The sequence below is a fragment of the Lactuca serriola genome, chromosome 9 (genome assembly GCF_051521515.1).
Source record: "Lactuca serriola cultivar US96UC23 chromosome 9, Lser_US96UC23_V15, whole genome shotgun sequence".
NCBI lineage: Eukaryota > Viridiplantae > Streptophyta > Magnoliopsida > Asterales > Asteraceae > Lactuca > Lactuca serriola.
In genome coordinates, this window is record NC_136416.1 from 105,913,779 (window position 1) to 105,921,141 (window position 7,363).

A 7,363-nucleotide genomic window follows, 5' to 3' on the forward strand; every position below is an offset into this window, starting at 1 on the left:
TACACGTATCACCATTTTTTTAAGTAGAGTATGGTAAATAGCATCCAAACTACCAACATCGATGCCTCTTTTTTTAACGAAGTTGGTATGATATCCCATTTTCACCCATTGATTTTGTCACAACCCAAAATTCTATTATGTACAAACAATATCACTTCAATAGAAGTCAGAACAGTCACAGTAAATTTTCAGACTTTTCCGTATAAGTTTGAGTATTTCAGGGTTTATACTTAAGGAGATATCAGGAGAGTGGATGCACTAGGGTTTTGTGCAACTCTGTTATTCCAAAACTCTATTATATTAGAGTTCATTTCGTGAATAAAATATTTTCTGCCAAAAATCCCAGGACTATATATAGAAATCTGAGCCATTTTCATTCATTAGTTACATTTCCAACTAGAGAAAAGCCATTTTCTCTCTCACGAATCTTCGTGTTTTCATCCCAAATCGTGAGTACCTCTCTCTAGTTATAATATGTCTTATAATGTGCTTAATAACATCGATTTCATAACGAAACAGCTAGATTCGAGAGTTTACAGCCCAAGAACACCTTGGGGAGTAAACTCTTTTATGAGGGTAAATTGATGCCGGGTCTCTTCCCCTTGATAAGTAACCACCTTAGACTTGTATGTTAGTGTTTAAAAGACTAGAAATCATCCATGAACACCAAGAGTAAGGTGTTCACGGCCCAAGAAGTTCTTGGACCGTGAACTCTAAACTCTAGGGCCAAAGAGTGCCTTAACCACTCCTAAAGCCTTAGACAATTAACTATATTTACTCCTAGTTAAATTAGGCTCCTTAAAACATCAAAGACCCATCCCAAAGAGAGATTACGACCGTAATCTCTTATGTAAATGGTCTTTGGGCCGTGAACATCAATCAAGGGTACCAAAGTGTGCCTAAGGCCTTCATTAGCCTTAGATAATTGCCTAAAACCTATCCTAGATGAGCATGATACTTGAAAACACAAAAATATCCCTTTCCATATGAGTTTACGGCAGTAAACTCAAAAGGAAATGGCCTTAGGGCCGTAAACTCCACAAAGGAGTGTATCTATGCCCTAAACCCTTCCAAGGATTAAACCATCAAGTGGAATTGCTTCTAGGGATCATTTAGAACTTCAAAACACAAAATGACATGAAGCTTAGGAGATTACGGCCGTAAACTCAAGGGTTTACGACCGTAAACTCCTTGTGTGAGGTTTATTGGAGAGTAAACTCATGTATAGGGTCCTTTGGAACCCTAAACCCATTTGCCTTGTCCCACAACAACTTAGATGAAATCCTTAGGGCTTATAACACTTAAATAAAGTGTTTATCATGTTCTAGGATGTCTTAACATTTTCATTTAGTAGTTTAAGACTAATTGGTTGCATATATGTGTGATTATATGTTCATTAGGATCATAGTGTGTGTACAAGTTCTCACTTGACACCTAACAATCCTACACCGTTCAGTTCATCCAAACCACTATCTTCAGGTGAGTTCATACCCCTTAATCAATGTTTAAATGATTTTAAATGCTTTAAGGGGGGGGGGGGGAATACAAGTAGAAAACAACATGTTATTTAATCACTCATATGTATTTATAACTGTGTTTTCATCCAGTAGATTTCACATACTTCAAAATGTGATGCATGAAATGGTTTCCTGTCTTAAAAATACCTTGGTAGCAAAAGTATTACATTTGAAATGTTTATTAAAATGACATCAAGTCATTGTTAATTATTGTTCAAAACTCATAGATGTCTTACAAAACCATTTTTACCTTCTTGAACAAAACTATGTCTATACACTTATGTTCTTATATATGTATTGATGTTATAGTTTTAATCCTTCATTCAGTTTCGCACACTCTTGTGTAGCAAGGGTGTATAAACCTGCTTCGACAACCAATTACCTTCCAGTTAACCATTATAGGGATAGTTAGAAGATACAAAACATTATTTATGCTTACAAGGAATTACATCAGAGTCAGTTCATTGATGAGTCTATACTATACATTACATGTTACATGAATACGCTTACATGAATACCTTTAAATAGATACATTTACCTGTATACACTTACATGAATACTTGTATCTCGATTCACTAGGATGATTTATTAGTACCTTCTGTGTAAATTGTCCTACTTATCCCAGTTCAACGGGATATCTAGACGGGACTAACCATTCCGAAACCCACTTGTTAGCAACAGTGGTAGATGAACATCTACGGATGCCTACGGTTATTACTTATATTAGGGGTACCTTTATGGGACTAGCCATTCCTTTGGCCTACTGTTCACTACAGAGGTAAATGACCATCTACGGATGCCTACGGTTAATACTTATACTAGGAGTACCTTTACGGGACTAACCCTTCCTTAAACCTGCTGTCGCTACAGAGGAAAATTGAACAATCTACGGATGTTCAAAGGTTATACATTTCGCTTTACGCGATGTCGTGTTAATCCTAATACAAAAGGATAACACTTACATGATTACATTTTTCCTATTACTTTATTTTATGATACATTCACATAAACGATGAGTTAGACTAAGTATTGTTTGAATAGTCAAAAAGAAGGAAAAACTATCATTTTATTAGCAAAACATTCGGGTCTTGGTAGAAGACTACATTTCATACTAGTAGGAAATATGGGATTTTCTAGGGTTTTCATACTTACATCAACTGTTTCATTCAAAGATTTACATAGCATACATAACAGCTTTCCAAAACAAGACAATGACACTTAAATACTTATAAATTCACTAGCTTTAGGCTGATACTCGCTGTCAAAATAACTTGTATTCCCAGGTCACCAGTAGACAGGTATGATGGCCAAGTTTTGAGAAGACGGAGCACAGACAAGACTCGTCTTTTATTTTGATTGTATATTTTGGTGTCTTATTACAATGAAAGAACACACATGTATTAAAACTTTACTTTTAATGCAATGGATGATGTTGTTGCTTGTTTACTACTTTACACTGTTGTGATACTGTACATGACGTCCTCCACCCCGGAACGTTTCCGCCGTTCTTGGTTTTGGGGTGTGACAGATTGGTATCAGAGCATTGTTTATAGTGAATATAGTATATCTACCCATAAAAGATATACTAACTATAAATACATTGGGATTAAAACACTCTGTATAAGAGTTACAATTCTAAATAATAAAATATTTAAGTAAGTATATGTGCCTGCATTCATACTAAAATCAGTGTCACAATGACAAGAACAAAAGTATTACGATTGTTGAATATCACAAGTAAGCCTGGGGATATATGGTCAGTCTTAGGAATGGCATAGCCTGATCAACTATGCTGGTCCAAGGAGTGATTAGCATATGCCCAAGAATGGTTGTAATGTGGCAACAAGTCTACAAACTTACCAACACAACCATAAAGAAATACCATATGGGTATTTGATCTTATTGTAATTATCTTAGTCAGTTCGTCTATTTAGCTATTTCTTATATCCCTTTTCTTGCGTAGATTTTAATGGCTGGATTTCATCATGGCGATCCGTATTTCCCAAACCAAGGCAACGCTGGATGGCTAGGGGAAGAACCAGAAGATGATCACCCAATCCCTTTGGATGATCACCATGCTGAGGGTTTTTCTAATAGTTCTGACTCGGAGCCTGAAGTCAACAACCTACCCCCAACTGCTCAAGACCCAAACCTGAACCCCCGTCCCGCATTTCAAGGACCCACACCTCTATGGGCCACTAACTTGACTAGATGGAGTCAGGAATAGGGTCAACCCATTCCCTACAATGGAGACAGAAGTTTCTACAACCTCACTGAGGGAGGTTCTGCTGACAGGGTCCTACCCATCATGGTTCGTAGGATTTCTAGGAACATGATACTGGGTCATGTAACTATCGATCGAGTCGTGGAGATTGACGCCAACTCTGGTGTTAACACTGTCCACATTCGCCAACTAGAGTCTGCTCATGAAAGGACTCTGGTCCGCAATGCAGCTCTGCAGAGGGAACTTGCTGAAACTCAAGCTGAAGTTGGGGAACTTCGAGCTCAGCAAGTGAGAGCTGACAGACATATAAGGGACATAGAACGTCTACTGTCGGGATCAAGAACTCATGCTAGTAGTTCTTGTCACCGATAGAATCTTGACGACTCATCTTTTGGATATAACCTATTTTATGTAAAAACTTTGGTCTAATTTCCTATCTTTGTAAATCTTAGACCTGTTAGGTCTTGATCTAGTCCTAGTTCTGTCAAAATTTTCTTATCTTGGTTGATGTAAGGCCTACTTCTAGGCCATTTTCCCGAACTTGTTACATCTATAATCCCAGTATTATTGACAGAATACCTAATCATATGGAAATTATTATCCAAATGCTATCATCTTCATTTAGTTATACTATTCATGGTGTTGTTGGACTATGGAGAGTTAGTCCATGAGACACATTCATTATTCATTAATTCTTATCCATGTCGTCATCTTTTAAACGTATAGTTAAAGATGCCACCACGCAGGAATCCCAGGCGTAACCCGAATAACGAAGCACCGATACCACCACCTGAACCTCCTCAACCACCTTCTCCTTTCGATGCCACTATGTTCCAAGCAGCCTTCACAGCAGCAGCTGCTCCTGTCCCTAGTGGATCGGGAACAGGTGCACCTCCCTCAAACCACGGCGAAAGCCATGGACATCCCCGGGAATGCACCTACAAGGACTTCATGAACGCCAAACCCCGCAGCTTCAATGGAACTGGTGGGGTTATGGTGTTAAGGCAATGAATTGAAAAGATGGAATCAGTCTTTCAAATCTGTGCTTGCCAGGAGGGCAACAAGGTCAAGTTTGCGGCTTGTACCTTCTCTGACAGAGCACTAACATGGTGGAACGACCATGTTAAGTATCTGACTTTAGTGGTGGCTTATTCCATGAGCTGGGTGTAACAGCCCAGAATTTCAGGTATTGCTTTAAAACTATTTTGGGGGCATTTTAGGAAGGGACTCGGCGAGTTGGAGCCAGACTCGCCGAGTAGGACCGCAGACTTGGTCGCGGGTTCGCGACTGGACTCGACGAGTCCAGATATGGACTCGGCGAGTCGACGCTGTTCAGCAGAAACCCTAGCCGTTTGGTTTTGGATCGTATATAACGCCTCTTAGGCCGTCATTGTCCGTCTTTTGGTCGATTGAGAAGAACCCTAATTGTTGTGGACGTCTAGAGCAGGAGAGAAAGCCATTGGAGCTTGGAGGAACTTGTTAGGCAAGAAGAAGAAGAGTTTGGCCAAGGGAATATCAAGGAGGATCGAGTCCTGAGGTTTGGGGGACATAGAGAGTGCGTTTTCAGGTAATACTCGGACCATTTCTGTTATTTTGATGTGTACACGAATCTAGGGTTTATGAAACCCATTTAGTGATTAGGTGGGTTATTATGTTATTACCCAGACGTTTATACCCCAGAAATAGGATGTTTAGAAGTCCAGAAAGCCCCATGATTGTATATCTCAGGACCATACGTATTTCAGGAAGCAGTTGCTCTTCTGCATGGCATGGACTCGCCGAGTTGTTCTTCAGACTCGGCGAGTAGCTTGAAGATTTACATGGACTCGCCGAGTTGTTCTTCAGACTCGGCGAGTAGCTTGAAGATTTACTGGGACTCGTCGAGTTGTTCTTCAGACTCGGCGAGTGGAGTCGGGGTGGCCCCGTGATTCTTCCACGTGGATCTCGTCGAGTCAAGGGGGATACTCGACGAGTAGATAGGGGATCCCATAGAGTTGGAGGACGTCTAGACTCGCCGAGTCGCCATGGTACTCGCCGAGTCCGGTCGAGTTGACCGTTGACCGTTGACCAGAGTTGACCTAAGTCTGACTTCTTAGGGATAGTCACACTTAGAAGATATATGTGTTAATGAGATAGGTGATGTTATAGGAAGTTGTAGCTCGTCGGATTGTGCACGAGTGATTTCAGGATTTGCTAGCTTTCAGCATTCACGAGGTGAGTCTTCTCACTATACTATACCCAGAAGGGTTTGACTGTGTGACCGGAAGGTCAGATATGATATGTGATATGTATGCTATATGTGGTAAGATATTTGTTTTATGTGCTATGTATGTTATGTGGGCCGGAAGGCAATATGTTATGGGCCGGAAGGCGAATATGTTATGGGCCGGAAGGCCAGGGCCTGGAAAGGCGTATGTGCGTAAGTTGTATATTGGGGAACTCACTAAGCATTTATGCTTACAGTTGTTGTGCATGTATTTCAGGTACTAGCGAGGACCATGGGAAGGCGCCGGCGTGATCGATACACACTGAAGAATGCTTTTATGATCTTGGGATTTTGAATAATTGTATTTGACAGAATACTTAAACTATTTATGCCTTGTTTTGAATGGAAATAATTATATTTTTAAAAATGAAAAATTTGTTTGAAAATTTGCGTTGTTACAATTGGTATCAGAGCCTTGGTTTGAGGGATTCGGGTGCACCTTCGGGGGTAACTGAACTCAAACCGAGGATTTGAGGAAACTTTTTAAATAAAGGCATAAACTTTTGTAAATGGTTTTGTGGTAAGCAAGAAGGAAGCAGTGTGTACGATCAGTCAGCGCCCGAACGGTAAAGATCCCCAAAATACCTTACAATATTATATGATATGAATTGTTATGCATGCTAGAAGACTAGGTATTCATGATAGGACTAGAGTGGCCTGATTTGTGATGCCTTAGTCTAGGGAAGTTTGCCTATATGAGATACTTTGATAGTATGCGGGTAGATAGTGCATATCAGAAGTAGAGTACTCATTATCCGGAGTTTGGGGAGGAAGACTTGGGATGAACGCTGATGCGGTGTGGTCGGTAGTATTGGGCCCGTACTACCGAGGACACCGAGTCAGGGGGAGGCCCAAGTAAGAATCCATGGAGATCGGAGACTGAGTAGGGTTGTGTTATCGAGTGCAATTACACTCGCTGGAGTCTCTGATAGTTTTATGTTGTATTTCAGAGACATCATGGTTAGACCACGCCACGGAGCGAGTTCGAGCGGTGTGAGTGACGAGGAGATTCGTCAGATGATTCACGAGGAGGTGGCGGCGGCGATCCGGGCTGAGATCCCGGAGATGTTTGGGTCTATTAAGACCACCCTGATGGAGACGTTCGATGAGCGGTATGCCGCATTGACTGAGGCTGCAACCGCTGCAGCTACCGCAGCTGTGGCCGCTGCTAGGCCACAGGGGGGTGACTCGTTGCTGTTCCGAGAGTTCAGCAACACGAATCCACCAGAGTTCGATGGGACGCAGGATCCGATTGCTGCGATGAGGTGGATCGCATATATAGAGGGGTGCTTCTACACTTGTTCATGCCCGGAGCACCTGAGGGTACGGTTCGCTTTGAACCAGCTCCGTCTGGGA